This window comes from Aricia agestis, chromosome 12 (assembly GCF_905147365.1).
Source record: "Aricia agestis chromosome 12, ilAriAges1.1, whole genome shotgun sequence".
NCBI lineage: Eukaryota > Metazoa > Arthropoda > Insecta > Lepidoptera > Lycaenidae > Aricia > Aricia agestis.
The window spans coordinates 12,845,088-12,867,241 of record NC_056417.1 but is presented as its reverse complement, the minus strand read 5'-3'; the positions used below and the strand labels follow the sequence as shown (position 1 = coordinate 12,867,241).

General features: G+C 36.6%; 1 long non-coding RNA gene across 1 annotated transcript; it reads right to left on the bottom strand.

Annotated features, from left to right (window-relative positions):
• Nucleotides 1-907: 907 nt before the first annotated feature.
• LOC121732530 lies at nucleotides 908-20,068 on the bottom strand. Its single transcript, XR_006036392.1, has 3 exons — nucleotides 20,057-20,068; nucleotides 5,215-5,217; nucleotides 908-1,014 (listed from the first exon to the last, which is right to left on the bottom strand). It is a non-coding gene; the product is annotated as an uncharacterized LOC121732530 (long non-coding RNA).
• Nucleotides 20,069-22,154: the final 2,086 nt, after the last annotated feature.

Here is a 22,154-nt window from a genome sequence, read left to right as displayed (position 1 = left end):
CAGCCCCTTTTGATAGCGTTCGGCGCCCCTTTTTATCCGCTACTGCGGACTTGGCCTGTTTTTATTAGTAAGGGGGTTAGCTTCTAGTGATCACACTTCACTGAACCCGCAACGGAAGTGGTTCACGGTAGCTGACAGCTGCGCACATTACAAATTGAATACGACAATTAGAACATTACAGTACGTGTCGCTTCTCATAATCTATACATCTATACATATAAATAAAATTGGAGTGTCTGTTTGTAATATTGAAAGAACCGTTTTTTACTACATGCATATGAATCTATATACGCTACATGGGTACACCAAAACAATTTTTTTACAATTTTTGTCTGTATGTCTGTCTGTCTGTCTGTTTGTTCCGGCTAATCTCTGAAACCGGAGTTAAAGTTTACCGGAGGCCCAATCCCCTAACCCCTACCCTATTCCCTTCCCTACCCTCAACTATTCCTTCCCTTCCCTTCCCTACCCTCCGCTATTACCCTATTCCCTCTTAAAAGGCCGGCAACGCACTTGCAGCTCTTCTGATGCTGCGAGTGTTCATGGGCGACGGAAGTTGCTTTCCATCAGGTGACCCGTTTGCTCGTTTGCCCACTTATTTCATTAAAAAAAAAACGGCTGCAGCTATTTTGCCAGGACATTTTTTGGTAGATAGCTGATGTAGTAAGGTGTAACTTAGGCTACTTTTTAACCGAGTTCCAAAAAGGAGGAGGTTATATTTTACTTTTTTCATATTTATTAGCGGACTATCCCATCTTTGTTATTAATTATTATACTATGTTGACGCGGACGAAGTCGCGGGCAACAGCTAGTTCATAAATAACAATACTTATCGAAGTTTTTTCGAGGAAAATCAATTAGTTCCGGTTCCAGTACTATAGAGGTGTAGTGTAGACAGTAAACGAAATATAATTAGCTCAGTCAACTAAGTAGGTGTAGAATGCGTGAGCGGAAGCCTAAGCGATTTCTGCAGGAACTTTTTCAGGGTGGTTAGGGACAAAACATACTAAAAGTCTAGGAGGTGAGCCTGAGGGATGGGGGAGCGAGAAAGGTCTCAATTTTTGGTTTTCGCCAATAACTAAAAAACGATGCGTTGTAGCAAAAAGTATTCTATGATTAAATCAAAGCTTATCAAATTCTCTATAATTTAGATTCTATACAGTTTTTCCTAATTCTCATCCGCTTTTGAACTACACGCTCAGGAAAAGTGAAAATTAAATATACCTAATAAACTTGTTAGTTTTAAGTAGACATTTTTGTTGAATACTAAATAGGTTAGTACTTATATAGTTTAGTATATTATATGGGTAGGAATTTTTCGGGCACATGTTTAATGTAATATTAAACATGCACGCCCGAAAAATTCCTTGCACGAGATTGGCTACGACTTACGAAAATGTAGATTATTATGAAATAAACATTCACCCTGTACAAACGTTCTATATTTAAACAAGATAAAGTGTATTACACAATAACCTTCATTGCATAAAAAGTTTATTTACCTTTTTCAATTACAACAAATTCGCGCTACCGATAATGATTTCATGTGAACTCGGCTCATTACGGTTCACTATCGCGTTCCCAGAATGATTTAAATACTTAGAAGGCAGTCATTATCATGTAAAGTTATTATATCTTACCTTATACCGAGGACGAGTCGTTGACACGTAGATAGTGCGCCGATTTGGGCCGACTACGTCATAGGTAGGGTCTATATTCTTTTGTCTCGAATATCACTTCGATCGCCTTTTTTCTCACTCACGCTTGACGCGCGAATAGAACAGAGTGATCGAAGTGTATAATAAGGAGAAGGACGACGTCATGGCACAAAATTATATGTGGTGAGCCGTGGCCCGTGAGTGATCCCAACTCCCAGAGGGTCCTTTGTGAATTCAGAATTTTAGGTCGTAAGCACTGACTAGGTAATAAGTACTACGTAGTCGTAAGTTTATTTTTTGTTCGGTACTAAAGTTGTAGGTACACAATGGCGAAGACTGTTGTCTGTTTCTTCTTCAGGGGGAAGCACTTAACACAAGTCTACAAAACATGTAGGGAGTTCGGGACTAGTATGCTGTACTTATTTTTTTTCGACTATCTGAAAATATAAGCATTTTTGTGGAACAAATCGTTCGACACTCGTTATTTATCCGACACGTTCGATTAACGCCCACGCGTTTGGGCTGCCAGTGCGAACGCTATGACCATCATTTTTCTTTTTGCCTTTACGTAATTATACCCCTGTAAAACCGCCATACTGGTATAAATGACCAAGAATTTTGTGTCAGTATCTCCAGGCCTATGGGCACCGGTGGCACCGCCCTATTTACGGCACTGAGTGGAGGAATCTCGTCTTCCAGTGCCGGACATTTTTGACAGTTGCTTCCACTGCCAGACGCGTCGCCCTGTTTGCGATGGCTCTTAAACTTTTTTTAAGTATTTGAGGGTGTGAGACTTTGAGGGTGTCTAGCATAGACATATTTGTTTCTGATATCTGTGGTGTCTAGGTACTTATTCTATTTTATCCAAAATGGACTAGTTTCTTATGGAAGTTTCTTATAAGTATATTTATGTATTTGATTTCTTAGAAACCAGAGATGATAATGGATAGATGGATTTTTTTATGAATAGGAATAAGCCAATTAACTACTGTCTTCAAATTCTTAATTAGATTAAAGTTGCGTACTTTTTAGTCATTAAAATCTTATGAGTGTGTCGGTTTAAGTCTATTTTTAAATGGTTTTCACAAAAATTTGATGAATGTTATGTAAATAACTAAATACTTTGATGTTTGCGGCGGCCTAATGAGTAATGAATCTGTATTATCATTCCGCGGTTCGTAACTGTAACGTGTTTCAGCGAACGTAATTAGTAATTATAGCCCGTCCTCTTATTACCTCGGATTACCACGATATGGTCCTTATGACTTGCTGATAAGGGTGATGTGAGAGGTAGAATGGCTGTGAATGCAGTTATTACGTTCAGACGGGCCGCTCCTTACCGCGAATAGTAATACTAAATAGGTTAGTACTTATATAGTTTAGTATATTATATGGGTAGGAATTTTTCGGGCACATGTTTAATGTAATATTAAACATGCACGCCCGAAAAATTCCTTGCACGAGATTGGCTACGACTTACGAAAATGTAGATTATTATGAAATAAACATTCACCCTGTACAAACGTTCTATATTTAAACAAGATAAAGTGTATTACACAATAACCTTCATTGCATAAAAAGTTTATTTACCTTTTTCAATTACAACAAATTCGCGCTACCGATAATGATTTCATGTGAACTCGGCTCATTACGGTTCACTATCGCGTTCCCAGAATGATTTAAATACTTAGAAGGCAGTCATTATCATGTAAAGTTATTATATCTTACCTTATACCGAGGACGAGTCGTTGACACGTAGATAGTGCGCCGATTTGGGCCGACTACGTCATAGGTAGGGTCTATATTCTTTTGTCTCGAATATCACTTCGATCGCCTTTTTTCTCACTCACGCTTGACGCGCGAATAGAACAGAGTGATCGAAGTGTATAATAGGGAGAAGGACGACGTCATGGCACAAAATTATATGTGGTGAGCCGTGGCCCGTGAGTGATCCCAACTCCCAGAGGGTCCTTTGTGAATTCAGAATTTTAGGTCGTAAGCACTGACTAGGTAATAAGTACTACGTAGTCGTAAGTTTATTTTTTGTTCGGTACTAAAGTTGTAGGTACACAATGGCGAAGACTGTTGTCTGTTTCTTCTTCAGGGGGAAGCACTTAACACAAGTCTACAAAACATGTAGGGAGTTCGGGACTAGTATGCTGTACTTATTTTTTTTCGACTATCTGAAAATATAAGCATTTTTGTGGAACAAATCGTTCGACACTCGTTATTTATCCGACACGTTCGATTAACGCCCACGCGTTTGGGCTGCCAGTGCGAACGCTATGACCATCATTTTTCTTTTTGCCTTTACGTAATTATACCCCTGTAAAACCGCCATACTGGTATAAATGACCAAGAATTTTGTGTCAGTATCTCCAGGCCTATGGGCACCGGTGGCACCGCCCTATTTACGGCACTGAGTGGAGGAATCTCGTCTTCCAGTGCCGGACATTTTTGACAGTTGCTTCCACTGCCAGACGCGTCGCCCTGTTTGCGATGGCTCTTAAACTTTTTTTAAGTATTTGAGGGTGTGAGACTTTGAGGGTGTCTAGCATAGACATATTTGTTTCTGATATCTGTGGTGTCTAGGTACTTATTCTATTTTATCCAAAATGGACTAGTTTCTTATGGAAGTTTCTTATAAGTATATTTATGTATTTGATTTCTTAGAAACCAGAGATGATAATGGATAGATGGATTTTTTTATGAATAGGAATAAGCCAATTAACTACTGTCTTCAAATTCTTAATTAGATTAAAGTTGCGTACTTTTTAGTCATTAAAATCTTATGAGTGTGTCGGTTTAAGTCTATTTTTAAATGGTTTTCACAAAAATTTGATGAATGTTATGTAAATAACTAAATACTTTGATGTTTGCGGCGGCCTAATGAGTAATGAATCTGTATTATCATTCCGCGGTTCGTAACTGTAACGTGTTTCAGCGAACGTAATTAGTAATTATAGCCCGTCCTCTTATTACCTCGGATTACCACGATATGGTCCTTATGACTTGCTGATAAGGGTGATGTGAGAGGTAGAATGGCTGTGAATGCAGTTATTACGTTCAGACGGGCCGCTCCTTACCGCGAATAGTAATTAAACGGCGGCTACTCGGAAACATCTGGACATTGTATTGAAGCTATTGTAGTTCCAGTGACTAGGCATTACATATACTCCGTTTCTGATAATTTTCATCTAAGTAAAAACAATAATGATAATATTACCCGTACAAATGGCTCAGCTCAGTATCTGTAGGATTTGTACGGGCAGGGGCCCTATTATGAGCTCTTAAATCCATTCACTTTACGTCCTTATACAGTCAGATAAGGACGTAAAAAGAATGGATTTAAGAGCTCATGATAGAGGCCCTGTACAGTGTACTGTTGCTGACTTGCGGTACTATAGGTATGCAGTATGCTAAAGGTTAAATTTGCAACATCAAGGGCCGGTGTTTCACCACTTCCTGATAAGTGCCGAATAGGCTATCCACCGCTCAACTTGACAGATGAAGTATGGAGAATCTGTCAAAAAAGTTGAGGATAGCCTATCCGTACCCTCTTTATCAGGAAGTGGTGAAATAGGCCCTAAGAGTTTAGACGAATTAATTTTGTCATCTCTACATGCTTGGATACAAATTATTATTTTTAACAAAAAATTAAAACCGACTTCCAGGCTAAAAACAGTAATAATTTATAATGAACAAAAAAGTGTTAAATAATTCTTACTCTTTAATGTGCCTTATGCATAACTCTCCTAAACCTCAACTATTTATATCTCCACAATCTTCATTATTTTGAAGACGGTACCAGCTAAGAATGCTGAGTTCTATGACAAAATATTTTTAATATTTAAGACTGGTACCGACTTCAAAATAATGAAGATTGTGAACATAGAAATAGTTGAGGCTTAGGAGAGATAAGCATAAGGCACATTAAAGAGTAAGTTATTTAACACTTTTTTGTTCATTAAGTATAAATTATTATTGTTTTTAGCCTGGAAGTCGGTTTTAATTTTTTGTTAAAAATAATAATTTCACTCTTTTTAGCCATAATATTTAATAAGCTATTTTTTGTAGACTAATGTGTTATACTTAGTGACTTTGGATCCGATAGCTCGCTCTTAATCAATGAATAAATTAATATTCATACGCCTGTCTTTAAAGGCTCTAAAGTACTGTTCAGTGAATTTGTTTCTATCATTAGATTCATGGAAACTCATCAGCTCAACATAATATAATATTATGCTCTAATATAACTATAATCGTCCTTATACATTTTAGGGGAATACCTTATAGATCTTATGATCAAATTGCTAACTTAGTAACCTAAACACCAAGATCGAATCATTTACATTGAAATAACATTATAATTTTGTAAATCGTTCGACAAATTCGGGTTTCGTTCTTAAAGACGATTAAAAGTCCAATAATAAGGGTTATAAATAGATAATTCATGGTGTGGTGACTGGTGGTAGTGATAATGATGATGATGAATGTAACTTGCATAGTAGCATATGCTTTCAGTTCTTAAACCAACTCCGAAACCCCCAAACTTGTATTTACAGGGTGTAACAATAATAAGTGATAATTCTTTAGGGTGTGTACGTGTTCCTTGTAGAGAGTTCACTGTGAAAGTAGCAGCGCTGAAAGACCAACATTTTTTTTCACTTTTGTATGGGGAAACTCGTGACGCTCGGGCCCTTGCCCATACAAAAGTGAAAAAAAATTTTCGTCTTTCAGCGCTGCTAATTTTACAGTTCCGTAAATCCGGAGTTCTCTTAGCACCTTCGGAACCATCGGTATATCTTATTGCAAAATCTTGCTTTTGGGTAGCTTCTTGGTAGGTTCTTAAAAAATTGAAATCACTATATGTTTCCATTTGAATTTTGAGGAGTTCCCTCGATTACTCATGGATCCCATCATCAGGTCACCACTTTTCTGAACATGGTACCAAATTGGAGTAATACCCTATACAACAAAACAAAAAATTTGAAAATCTGTTTACAGACGGCGGAGTAATCGTTGAACATACATAAAAAAAAAACATCCACAGCCGAACGTATAACCTCCTCGTTTTTGGAAGTCGTTAATTAAATTAAAAACCATTCTTACCAAGTAGGAAATAACTAAGTAATTAAAGGTAAGTATAATAAGCAATTAAAGGTAAGTATAATATAATAACTAAGTAATTAAAGATAGGTATACGTATACCTATGCTAAAAAATGAGAGTATTTTTTGCGATTAACAGAAGAAATTCCAATGCGTGTCCTGTTTCCTAGCAGTCTTCAGCAGTTACCTTAGCAGCAAATTAACTCTACAATCAGTAAAGGCTATGCATAGTTACAATATACATAATGCAGTAGAGTATGTATATTACCGATTCTTGTCCGGACGGACACCAAAACAGTATTTGTAGCAGTAGCCCTATAGTCATAAGTCATAACGAAGGTTTGCTAGTGTGTATGTTTGTTACTTCTTTACGTCTAAATGGCTGGAGCAATTTTGGTATGAAGTTAGCTGACATCCTGAATTAACACATGCGTTTTAATGCCACAAGCGCGTCCGTGGCCTAATGGGCAGACCTTCGGTTCGCACTCCAAGAGGGTGCAGGTTCGAACCCGGGTGGAGGCGTGTACCTATGAGACATTTCTGATCTCAAGTACATAATACGGACGCTCGTACGGCGGAGGAAAACATCGTGAGGAAACCCGCACATAGTTGGTCCCAGACGTATTGACTAGTTCTTTCCTCTGGACTAGGCCGACTATGATGCCGACATAGGCGAGAATGCCGTATGCGCTTGGGCAACCATACGGACTTTTAAAAATCTTGTCCCAGGCACTACAGTATTTGAGGAGTTGTTACTTCGCTCTGAAAAATCCTTACTAATATTATAAATGCGAAAGTGTGTCTGTCTGTCTGTCTGTCTGTTACCTCTTCATGCTCAAACCGCTGAACCGATTTTGCTGAAATTTGGCATGGTGATACTTTGAGTCCCGGGAAAGGACATAGGATACTTTTTATCCCGGAAAAATGTACGGTTCCCGCGCGATAAACGAGTTATGGCGCAACGGAGTTGCGGGCGTCATGTAGTACTGTATAAATCATCCACAACTAGGGATGCCAGATGTCCGGTATTTTCGAGGTTCGTCCGGTAAAAAATTAACGGTCATACCGGACAGAACAATGTCCGGTATTTTGAGGAAAGTCAGTGTTACTGGTACCTAGTTTAAGGTGATTTTAATTTTTTAGAAGCTCCTACCTTACCTTTATTTCGTTAAGTATTTTTGCGACCTTCCGTACAAGACAACCCCCGTTTGGACTTTGGGTTTGTCCGGTATTTTTTCGCGACTCACCTGGCAATCCTATCCACAACTGATGTAAAGGCCTAGTTTTACCACTGCCACAATTTATTTTTACGGAACAGCTAGTAGCACAGCAAATAAATCTGTTAAATAATCCGTAGAAGTGCATGCAAATCGGCAGCTTCCTGCTTGGAGTCTAGTGATGACATTCCTTATGCAATTAATCGGAATACAGGATGTTTGTGATATCACAATTTGTATAATTTAGTTAATGTCGGCCCAATCGGTAATTATACCAGAGCGGTTCGCGGAACCACGGTAATGATACTGCAATAAAATATTAGGGCCCACGCACACAAGGACATAATTTCGGTCACTAACTACAAAATATATTCGCTGGCAAATGTTGTATTGCCACAGTATAAGAAATCTGAATATTATAATTCAGCCTACTGTAATTAATAATTCAGACGATATGGAGATGAAATATTATTTTTGCAAACTAAATATTGGGCTTTAGTATGTGCTGTATCTCATGTAATCGATGCCATTATTGGAAGTGATAGTAATATAGTTTCTGGCTATCGGCCAGCGTAATTAACGACCTAATCACAAGACCACTATTAAATTACATACAAACAATACAATATTATATTTATAATATCACATTTATAAACTTCACTTGGCTGAAAAAGCACAATTAATTAATTATAGCGAGTATTAAATCGACTTCCATCTTGAGTTTTGTGAACATTTATATATATACATATATATATATATATATATATATATATATATATATATATACTAGATGTCCCGCGCGGCTTCGCCCGCGTAAATTAGAAATTTTACAGAATCCGTAGGTACATTTTCCCATAAAAAATATTTCCCCCGTTTTTCCCACATTTTCCTGAGTTTCTTCTGTCGTATTAGTCTTAGAGTAATAATATAATATAACCTTCTCGATAAATGATGAGTCTTACTCGATAAATGATCTATCTAACACTATATATATATATATATATATATATATATATATATATATATATATATATATATATATATATATATATATATATATATATATATATATATATATATATATATATATATATATATATATATATATATATATATATATATATATATATATATATATATATATTTCTTGTGTGCGTGTGTATGTGACTGAACTCCTCCTAAACGACTGGACCAATTTTGATGAAAGATTCGAGAATGGTTTAGATTTACAGTTTGGTCTACTGGAAAATGTTTTTTCAATTAATTTCTTATTTATAAGGAGTTGTTGATTTTGGAATGTTTTACATTAGATCCGGCGAACGGCGCTATCATCGCATTCAATATTATTCTATTTCAATTTTAGTTTGTCCTGACAAAATTTCTAATTTACGCGGGCGAAGCCGCGCGGGACATCTAGTATATATATACTTATATATAACGGAGAATGCTCCTCGTCCATGATTATTAGCCACGAAATAAAAGTCACAAATTAATCACTATAGTCTTGTGTATTTCAATTATGACACTATCTTATAACAAATGTTCACAAAACTCAAGATGGAAGTCGATTTAATACTCGCTATAATTAATTAATTGTGCTTTTTCAGCCAAGTGAAGTTTTTAACAAATCAGTTATGGAGGGTAGTCAAAAAAACTTCATTGTTGTTATAAAGAGGTTCTTAGAATTGACAACAGATGTCACTAAATATCATAGAACGAATTCGAAAGCGGCAGAGCAACGACGATTTTGTATTACGACGACACGGCCGTCCTGCGCTTCACACGTCCTCGTGTGGTTCATCTGTAAAGAAATTACATTTTCAAAGTACATTTTCAGATCTCGGCCAGGCCTGACCATATTATTAGTCAAAGCTAAACACATTTTTTTTATTATTTTTGTTTTATGAAAGAAACGTTCATTTAATAGATGGACAAGGCATAATATTAGGAAGTAATTAATCACAATTCACATAAAATTTGTATCATGGACCAATTTTGGCTACAGTCACATAATAGTGTCCGTTTTCGTCACTTGACCAGCGACGGTATCGTTGCCACTTAACCAGCGACACGATTATTGTACTCCTTAACCAGGTAGTAAGTTTGTTTTTTGATAACCTAACCAGTGATAGAGTTAATTAGCATTGCCAGCTGCGCACCGCGCACTCACTAAGGCAAAGCCGACTAACGGCTACAAACTGACCAATGCTAGTAAATATGAAATGCGTACTGATAATGGTTTAAAACAAATTTTACAGTATAGGCAGAAAAATTAAAGGAGTTACGTTACAAACTCATAAATGTTTCCTTCGTCAGTCTTTTGTTCACCTTTATATTCATCCGATAAATCAGCAGGGAGTTCATAAAAGAGAACTTCAAGTACAATATCGTCAATCATAATCATTGCCAAAATTTGTAACATACTATAAACACTTGTTTGGCCAATCCCAGTCATTTTGACAGTCTTATTTAATCGCGTAGCTTAAAATTTTGACGATATTGACTCTTTTATAAGTGAGCACTCGGCTCCAGAATCGTAGCGAATTGAAAACGACTCAGCCATGTGATGAAGAGTTCCTTTAGGGGTGCTGACCATGCAGAGCTCGACGCGACGCTCTGCAATCTTCCCAGTGGTCGCAGTTGAGGTCTTCCCTGCAGCAGCAGCATTCGGGCATCTCGATGAATAGTGCCCAGTTCCTCGACAGTTGTAGCAGGTGATCGTATCCGACGAAGTGGTCTTTTGAATACTTGAAGACTTGCTAGGTTCTCCATGTGATGCCCCAGAAAAACGGTTATACTTTCTGAAGTTATCTCTGTTGTGGCGACAGATAGACATGTGATGTCCAAGCTTTCCGCAGTGTGTACACTTTATAACTGGATCTGTCGTGAAGCTCCGTCTTTTCATATCTGGGACCATTATTACGGTCGTCTGTCAGCGGAGTCTTTCGTTTTAAATACGAAAGTGCTTTCAGTTCTTGCTGCATCTTGGTTCTCGTGCCTACTTCAGTGGTAAAAGCAATACGATTAACCCGTGTTTCTATCTGTGACAGATGTGCCATAACTGTGGCAATAGCGATCTGCTCTGTGGTTAACTTCTTCCATCGTGTCATCTAAACATTTAATTGAGCAGTGGCATAAGTAGCCAAACACTCTCCTTCTTTCGGCTTGCAACTAAAGAAGTTGATGAGAGTAGAAGCAGCTGTTTCTGATGTGTCATAGCGTCATAGTCATAGTCATCTCTTGAAAATCATTCCATTTCATTCAAGGAAATGATATCTGAGATAGCCATGCTGAAGCCTCTTCTTTCAAAGCCTTACTCAAAGCTTTCATAAGCGTTGCTCCGGATAAATTTTGCTTGTCTTCCATACACAGGTCTGCTGTAGCTAACCAAGCACATGCATCCATATTTTTCTTTTCAGGATCAAATTCTCGCAAATTCACGTTGTCATTACCTTGCATGGCTTTGATCAAGGCCAAAAAATTTTGATTTTGTTGCTCCAATAACATTTTCCACTTTTCCTCGTCGCAGTCCAACTTTGGGGATGGCGGTACACATCCAACTTCTGATAACGGAGAATGCTCCTCGTCCATGATTATTAGCCACGAAATAAAAGTCACAAATTAATCACTATAATCTGTGTATTTCAATTATGACACTATCTTATAACAAATGTTCACAAAACTCAAGATGGAAGTCGATTTAATACTCGCTATAATTAATTAATTGTGCTTTTTCAGCCAAGTGAAGTTTTTAACAAATCAGTTATGGAGGGTAGATCAATCAGTACTGTTAGTTCAAGTGAAGTTGTCGACTATTCACAAAGTGAAGTTATTAACATTATGACGTTTTAAGCATAGTGAAGTTATCTGCTTAATACAGTATTCCACAGCAAAAAAACTTCATTGTTGTTATAAAGAGGTTCTTAGAATTGACAACAGATGTCACTAAATATCATAGAACGAATTCGAAAGCGGCAGAGCAACGACGATTTTGTATTACGACGACATATGGACGCTGTAAAGCATTCGTGTACTAACCCACACAAAAATTACGTATTGAGTTATGAATGCAGTTATGTTCTGTAAATGATTTAGAACAAGACTGCATTCAAATTTTAACAAAATTGTTTAAAAAATTGTGGGTTAAGACACTAATGCTTAACAGCGACCATATTAGGTAAGCGTGAGGAGCGAAGAAATAGAGGAAAATGTGGAAAAAACGGGGGAAATTATATGAAAGGGCTTATTTGAACGCGCTAATCTCAGGAACTACTGGTCCGATTTGAAAAATTCTTTCAGTGTTACATAGCCCATTTATCGAGGAAAGCTATAGGCTATATTTTATTACGCTAACACTAATAAGAGCTAAGAAATAGCAGAAAATGTGGAAAAAACGTGGGAAATTATATGAAAGGGCTTATTTGAACGCGCTAATCTCTAAAACTACTGGTCCAAATTGAAAAATTCTTTCAGTGTTAGATAGCCCATTTATCGAGGAAGGCTATGGGCTATATTTTATTATGCTAAAACTAATAGGAGCGAAGAACTAGAGGAAAATGTGGAAAAAACAGGGAAAATTATATAAAATTGCTTATTATCTTAATTACTGGAGCAATTTTTTTGTTATTTGGCAAACATGAAGAATAGACCACGTGAAGGGACATAGGCTATTTTTTTGCGGAAAAATGTACGTTTGCGTGAAATTCCTAAATCACGCAAGCGAAGCCGCGCGGAATATCTATATATTATAATAAAATCGTAGGAAAGTCATTTTTGTACATTGAATATTTTTGTACAATAAATAATACTTGGGATGTGATCTACTATGCGTACGCGTTAGCATAGTAGATCACATCCCAAGTATTATTTATTGTACAAAAATATTCAATGTACAAAAATGACTTTCCTACCTACGAATGAAGTCGCGGGCAACAGCTAGTCTACATATAAATAAAAATTACTATGTTAAAGCACAAATCAATAGGCGTGATAGTTTTTCCGTAAAGTCTACTTACCACAAAATGTTCAGGTTGTGGGTTATACTACGGCTCGCTTCGCTCGCCTTGATAATTCCGCAATTCGTAAATTGTTATCAAGGGATTTCGCAAAAATCTATCGATATTAAGTATAGTCTCTTTTCCGTAGTAAAACATTATTTTATCAACTCGACGTGATAAATGGCGCTAATGTTATCAAAATCGCCAAGAACAATGAATTATAATTGTTTTTGAAATTAATTATAATTAAAAACATTTTTACATATTTTCCGGGCCCAGTTTATATACTATATAGTAAGTAATTAATAAAAATACTGTAACGGCAGAACATTAAATTACTACTAAGTACTAATGGCCGGTGCCCGGTTTACATTATTGATTATTCCAATTCAGCGCTGGATTGATGTGGAATAATGTAAATACACACTGGAATAATACGAGTACACAACTAGGCAGGTGAATTGCATTCCATTGGATTTGGAATAATGTAAGCCCGCTGCTTTATTAATGAATTTTTACAAATATGTATTTAAATATGGTATTTATGACAAAATCTTGGTTAAAAATAGGAGCCCCCGCAGATTACAGACTTTCAGTCACCCGATAGTTTGACCAAATTGGGGTTTCAGTACATTATTATCGGCCGATACAAATTTATCTTCGTACTGAGCCGACTTAAAGTCTGCAGTCTACGGGGGCTCTATTATTTAATCTCTATGTATGATGTCGTAAATCGTAATCATTTTTAATTTTTTCTTTGAACCGCCAATACACGAAATGTTACAACTTATAACTAATATACATAATACTTCTTAGTTAATTTAAGCAGAGGCCATTATCTATGCTATGTTATATGTACACAATAGTTCATAAAAACTGATAATCATAATCACTGGTTCTGCGAAAAGTAATCATGAAATAGAACATTGGCAATTATAGTTGTTTTGATGTTTTCTACGAATGCAATGTTGCCAGTTGCTCAATTCACATTTGAGTGATTCTACATTGTTCAGTCGAGTGTGATCGCACCATTTGATTTGCAGGAACTTCAAGGCTCATTGTTAATAGCCAAGACGTTTTCTTCATCGCTTCTTTATAGAACCGCCGATTAGACTCATGTGACATGTCATGTCAAGTTTGAAAAAATTAAGAAGTTTCCTCTTCTTTCAGACGGAGTCAACTTAGTACGATCAAATTAATAAAATCAGCGGAAATATTTCGTGTAGTTTTGAAAATCGCTACAGTTATTCCTTGTGATATCCAGATGAACATGTCAAAAGTCCTCAAGGGTGGGGGGTGAGCTAAGAGTGTAGGGGGGGGTCAAAGGACCCTTTTTTTAGGTTTTTGCTCATAAGTAAAAAACCTGCACAAATAGCATTACGGTTACTTCTAGGAAAATTTTCTACATAAAATTTCCTCTAAATTATGTCCTATAAATTTTTTTGTACGGTCGATACTTTAGGAACTACAGGGGGGGTCAAATTCCTCAAAAGTGCGAATCTCGAAAATAACACGCATCGAACGTCCGAGACTAAGAAAACAACTTATTCTGATTCAAATACCTGCTATTCACAGATAATTATTATTTGTCCTAGCTGCTATTATTACAAAACGTTAGACTAGTCACCATGGAATTAGGAAGTACTATACAGCTGGAAGGCTTACTTCATCATTTTGAAATATTAAAATGAACCTTACTTCCATGTGCTAAAGTATTATTTTTATTAACTAATATCTCCTTATAGTAGCGAGCACGAGCGAGAAATCGATTTTCTTGGTTTGTCCCTTTCGCACAATTGCCATGTAAAATATACGATAATACATTGGTAGTAAATTGAAAAAAGCATTTTTCGTAGAAAACGATAAAATAAGGCATAAATATTATATAAACGACATGTTTTAATACTGCGCTTTCCTGCTTCAGTTTAATATTATTTAATTTCAATAATTGTTATTAAACTGAGCTTCTCAGTTGTGCGATTTTCTTTTAAAATGTCTTAAGATTTACACATAGGCAAGAAGCATGGTTACACTAGTTTGAAAGGGACAGACCAAGATTAATGACCTCTCGCTCGTCGCATGCTTAATGCACAGTAAGCCTTCCAGCTGTACGAAGTTCTTACTAATTCCATGCTAGTCACTCTTTCCACACGTTTTGTATGTGTGCCTAATATCGAAGAGCTACGAGCGATAGGGACGACCCTATACGTAAGCAGTGCAAATGCTTCTCTTTCCTTTCTTACCTGGCGCGACACAACTTCAGCTATTTACAGGAAAGCCAAAGTGTCAGTTGTTAAGCTATTTGATCAAAAACCAAAAATCAAGGATATTGCCGCCATCTTCTACAATCCAACATCAACATCTGAAGAAATAGCAGAGTCAGGAGAAAGGATGTTTTTGACGATGTATCGTGCAGCCACTGATCAGCTTGATCTTAACAGACATCGATACTCAGTTTTTGTCAAATCCAGCACCAAATCCAAACCAGATCTTTCCTCTCTCCCACCTACAAAAGGATCAGCAAAATTTCACTCATTCCGAGTGTTCCACCAAGTACAAGAGTGGTTAGGTAACGCACTGCCTCCTGAAATGTGGGGATGGAAGCGAGGAGCTGATGGAAACCTCGAGCCTGTTACCACTCATGATCCTCCAGCTCCTGACACCGTGCTGAAGTCAATATTTTGTCGCTGCAAAAGTGATTGCACTGGTAATTGTGGATGCCGAAAAGCTGGTATCACGTGCAGTCTAGTATGCAACGGCTGCTTGGGTTCGTGTACAAATGGCGTACCTGTAGATTTGGTAGATATAGAAGGTGAAGATGATGATGATGTAGTAGAAGAAAATTATTGATTTAATTAAGACTGTCTAATTATTATTTTCTAGTTTTGAATACATTTTGAAAACATACCAATTTTATTTTATTTATAAAACCGTCTCATTTTTTATACCTATATAAAGTTGAACACTCTGTAACTTCTAAAGTATCGACCATACAAAAAAAATTATAGGATCAAATTTAAAGGAAATTTTATGTAGAATGTTTTCCTAGAAGTAACCGTTACGCTATTTGTGCAGGTTTTAGACTTATGAGCTAAAATCTAAAAAAAGGGTCCTTTGACCCCCCCCTACACCTTTAGCTCACCCCCCACCCTTGGGGATTTTCGATATGTTTATCTGGATATCTCAAGGAATAACTGTAGCGATTTTCAAAACTACACGAATTATTTCCGCTGATCGTCCATTTTCGGCTTAATTTTCTTAGGCTAACTTGTCTGTTTTAAAGAGAATGTAATTGTATACTACGTAACAGTCTGGTTTTTTTTTTGTAAGTAAAATGTAAATGAAGAAAACGTAAAATTCGTTTTTGTCTGTCTCAGACGGAGATTTTTCGCCATTTCGCAAGGCTTGAGAACGTTTTTTGACTCTTTTAAATACATATTATATATTTTTCTTTACACGCCTTTAAATCATAATAAATCTCAAACTATAGCCTAAAGTGCCTGATATAATATTTTACTGTTTAATTAATAGCAGACAGAAATTAGTTATTGGCAAATAATCGTTAATTTCACTGAAATGAAATTACAAACGCATGATTAACTACATAATATATCAACTGCACTATTAGGGCCATGAACTCGTAAAAACTGGGATAGGCCTGTTGATTCAAAGAAACTGTCTAATCCATTACAGTACTGGGTCAAGATAATTTATTATACGAGGGTTGCCAGACTCGCTCGACTTATTTCACGACCACGATAGAAATAAAAAGTGATTTATTCTGTTTCTGAATAATGCTTTTTATGAGGCTTGAGGAAAAGTGAAACGTTCAGAAACATTTCAGATATATATTGAAAATGTCTCTATCCGTTATTTTGTTTTGTAGTCTGCAAATGTTACTAAAAATTACTTTATTTTTATTTAGCAACATTTTTAATTCTTTTCCCACTAAGTCTTTCATTAAATTTTCGTGTGATGTTATTTATATTTTCAGATTTTATTACTTAATAAAATATTCATATACTTACCTACTATGCAGCTAACCTTAATTCAGGAAAGTCAAATATTTTGGCAAGCCAAAAATATTTTATAGAGCAGATTATTATTACTTAACTGTGATTTTATAAAAACATTTAACTATCAAACAACATACGATAAAAATAATATACTTAATGAAAACAAAACTAATACAATATACTTAACGCTTTTTTCCACAGAAAGCAAATAAACAATGCTATTTAGTATTCTCAATATCCTGGAAAGATGAATAAGATGGTCGCCGTACTTTTGCTAACTCTAAACGCTTCACCGAAATCATACAGTACTAATTTCGATTTTCGCGCGTAAAATTCTTTCACTGGGTAAATAACTGCGAGACGTAAACAACTGAAACTTTTCGACGAAGAATGCACTTATATTTAGACGGAGGGGAAGAGAAGTGTTCTCTGAAATTAATTCTGGTTTTTACCCAAGTCAAAAGGAAGGTTAATAATAGGCCTATTTGCACTACTTATATTCAATTTCATTGAACAAATGCATACTTCTAGTAGAACTTGGCCTAGGAAACCGTATTTCACCCTTATCATCAAATAAAAGCTTATGATTGATAAATGAAGTCGATTCGAAAATATGATTTTATATATTTTTATTTGTACTGACGAAAACGCTTTTGCGGCACTTCCGATTTGGATGTGACGACATCACACTAGTACTTACATAATTAAATATTTTTTTAACCGACTTCTAAAAAACGAGGAGGTTATATATTCGGCTGTGGATATATATTTTTTTTTGTATGTTCGACCACTACTCCGCCGTTTGTGAACCGATTTTCAACATTTTTGTTTTTATTTAACGCGCTCGTTATATTAAGAGCATGCTGCCAAAACGCTAGCCCCGCCTATTATACACACATAATATATCCTCCAATCGCGTAATAATGATTCCATGAATCGTGCCTCTGAGTTTTGTGTTTTGAGCTGCAGCTAATAGTGAACAATATCGCATAACAACGGTTCCCGCATTATAGCACGAAAGTAAAGATCGTAAGTCCCAAAACTGTTTTTGACGATTACTTACAAACTAAATACCTACAATACTAATATTTCCTTTAGTTATTATTTTATAAAGTGTGTAATTGTAGTAGGTAGTGCAAGTTATTAAATGATAGTAACTCAATAAGTGTAACAGCTATTTGTTGAAAATCCCAGAAAGATTCATAATTTCAAAAAATAAAACTTTAGGTTACATATCAGATAAATATACAATGATTAAATAAATCTCAATTTCATTTGAGTCAATATCGGATCGTAATTACTTGTTAGAAAACACAGCAAAATTTTAAGGGTTTCTACTGTTTAAAATATTAAAAAGTTAGTTTTTTTGGTGAAAATGAATGATTAAGAAGTGATTAGCATGAAGAAAAAAAGGTAGGTCAAGTAGCCTAATTTGGCAGTTATGTGCCCTGATACTTAATTAAACTACTGGATTAATAACAAACAAAGAAATGCAGTTTTTTTGTATATTTTACTTACTTACTCGAACTTTTTACTTGTTACAAGTTATAACAGGAAAATAATACTGGTCGTGTACAAAATTATTATAAAAGCGGAGGGATGAGCCGTGAGCGGAGAGGAATGTCTCATGAATTCATGATGATAAAGTGCCGAACAGGCTATTCATCTGTCAAGTTACGTGGTGGATATCCTATTCGCCACTTATCAGGAAGTGGTGAAACAGGCCCTAAGTGCGGCAGCTAGTAATTAACTAGTGGTAAAACTGCTATAAGGAAAGGGTGTTGAACTGTTGACACAAAAAAAACTTCAAGGAAGTAGAAAACAAAGTAAGTTTCCAACAGCTATCATTACTAGCGAATAGCGATACCCAGAACTCTATAATAGTACTTTTCCGAACAAACAAATCAATTCAGATGAAAATTGATGCGCATTTTTTCCGTAGCGAATACTTCCTAGATCTACTTAATTTTTTACCCGACATGGAGAGACATGGGCGTACCCAGGTTCTGGGCCAGGGTGGGGCGAATTACCCAGGTTCTGGGCCAGGGGGGGGGGGGGCAAATTACGCAGATTCTGGGCCAGGGGGGGGCAAATCAGATTTTTTATAAACTAGGTGTTTATAAAGAAAAAAAAAATAATAATTTTTATTTGTATTGCAAACAAATGGCAAACAATCGTTATTTTTATAGATGAAAGTACTAGATAATATACTTAGTTTGGACTTCAACATGATCCAGGGGGGGGGCAGCTGCCCCCCCGCCCCCCCCCCCCCCCCCCCCCTGCACCCCCCCCCCACTCGGTACGCCCATGCATGGAGATTCTATGTTTGGCTGTTGGGTAGGTAGGTGGTTAGGATTTTAGAAACGTTAAAAATGATTTTTGCAGAGCCAGATTTCAAAAGTGATTTAATTGATTTTGAAGAAAAAAAGATAGAGAAAAACGCGAGGAAGTAGCAAAGAGGGAAGTTTTTAGATTATGTAACCAGGGGGGACATAAATTCTAACACTTCCACACCTCAATGAGGTACTTAGATATTGTAATAGCACATGGATCTAAGACCATCATTGTAATCAATTCCTTGGAAATAAAGGATATAAATACGAATAATATTATGAAAAAAAGGCTACTTTACTGTAGCCCACAGAAATTAGATCCATGTTCTGTGCTGTAGCCTTATCTTAAAGTAGGGGTTCCGAATCTTTTTCAGCCTGCGGCGCAGTTACACGTAATTAAAATATTTTGTCACGGGCGCCCTCCCAATGCGGATATGTGGGGCTCGCCGCGGCGAAGATGGTGAGTGCCGCGGCCCTACCCACTAAAACTCTGCGGTGCTCCTCTCCACCACTTTTAACGGTGACGTGGGAACTGTACAGACACCACATCACTGTCAGTGGACGTCTGCTTGTTGCAGACTCCTCTCTGTGGGGGTATTTACTCGCCCCCCAGGCCAAACAGAGGCCCCTGTAGGGTCTTGCTTAGACCATTCCGCTGCCTTACGGCGCGATGCGCACGAGCACCCTGAGCATCACGATCCTCTCGGGGGCTCAGTGCAATGAACGACGGCATTAAATCCTATATCATTAGTAGAATTATATTAGACATAATATTATTATGGCCGGTTTACATTATTCCAATCCAGTGATCAAATCCAGTGCTGGATTTGGAACAATCATACAACCATCCATCGACTAGAGATGACTGATAGTTAAATCGTGACAGTTCTACCGATCATCGATCAGTCATAGTCAAACCTCCGTGAAACTAGATTACAATCTGTGGACTGTCTGTGAATATTAAATTAACGTGGTACTATTAGGGTATGCTTACGCAAGCTGTGGCAAGAAAAACGTTGATGTAGAGCCAGCTTAAGTACAGTAGATATTATTATACATAAGCCCTCTTACTAATAAACGTTGTATAAGCTTTGAATAGTTGTTTTGTTCCTGTCACACAAGTGACATTTTTAATTGGATTGAAGAAGACAAAACACTGTATAACTATTCAAAGCTTAGTAAGGGGCAAGGGCGAAAGAGAATAGAAATAGTAACAGATTTTAGGCACAAAATGACATACCTACTTCCGAAGAAAGAAATTATACTTACTTAGTTTTTAATTTTTAAGAATCGCATGCTAAGCGTGTAGTGTACGGATATTAAAATAATTTTAGTTTATCCAGAGTATAGTTACAAAACTTCTGAAAAATTCCGAATAATTCCGGAATACTTCTGGGAAAGTTTCTTTAAATTTTAATTATTCAAAATGAACGCCCGCTCGTACGGGCGAGCGAGTCGTGCGAGCGGGCGGACCGGAATAATTCAATGGAAATATATCTACGTGTTTGTTTGTGGTTTGTGGTGGTTGAGTGAATTATTTGTTCAGTGGCACATTACGTACTTAAGTAAAATATAAATTGTTTATCTATACCTACTTCTAGGTTTAATATTATAAATGCGAAAGTGCGTCTGTTTGCCTGTCTGTCTGTTACCTCTTCACGCTCGAACCGCTGAACCGATTTGGCTGAAAATTGACATGGAAATACTTTGAGTTCCGAGAAAGAACATAGGATAGTTTTTATCCCGGAAAAATGTACGGTTCCGGCGCGGTAACCGAATTTTGGCGCAACGGAGTTGCGGGCGTCATCTAGTTTTATCATAAATTAGTAATGGCCAATGGGATTGATTAATCTATACTTACCTACTTATTACTTACTTATATCCATACTATCCATACTAATATATCCTATTGTAAGTAAATCAGAATAAAAACCATAAAAAATAAACGAACTTATATGATTAGGTATTATCAAAGAAAAGTAACAAGCCGTTACCAGCCGCTATTTATCGCTAGTAATGATAATAAGCCAAAAAAGCCGTTTCTCGCCGCTTGGCTAATAATGTTAATAACCGGCATCACATATTCTTAGATAAGTACACAACTAAAGATAAATAGTTTACAACTTCCAAGCGCAATTTTCCTCGTTATTTTTGACAGTTGAAATATTCCCAAAGTTTCGGAATATTTCGGAATACTTCCGAAGTATTCGACGGGAATAATTCGGAATCTTTCCCGCCAGCATCTATAATCCAGAGATGCCAACGCATGCGTTCTATAAAAAAAATATAGCCGTGCCTTTTGTGGAGCCAAACTTCTGACTGTTCGCATAATATTAGGTACTCAGTATTTACTACCACAGCGTAATAAATACTGAGTACCTAACACATAAGTATAAGTACCTACACATAAGTATCCATACTTACTTCCATACTAATATTATGAATGGGAAAGTGTGTCGTCTGTCTGTCTCCTCTCCACGCCGCTGAACCGATTTTGCGGAAATGTGGTATGGAGATACTTTGAGTCCCGGAAAAGGACCTGAGAGAATACTTTTTATACTTACCCGAAAAATGTTTTTTCGCCAAATTTTAGCGCAAGTCGCAACGGAGTTCGGGCGTCATTCTAGTAATGCTATAAATCATAGTGATAATATATAAATTGTTTGCTATTATAACCAACTACCAAGAGGTTTTTTTGTTCCTGATTACCTCTAAAATTGTGTTTGTTTCTTAACGAGGCCAGTAGTTTAATGTTTTCGCAGCCACTGCCGGCACTCTATGCCCATTTCAATGTTTATTTTTCCAAGTGAAAGCGGCTTACAA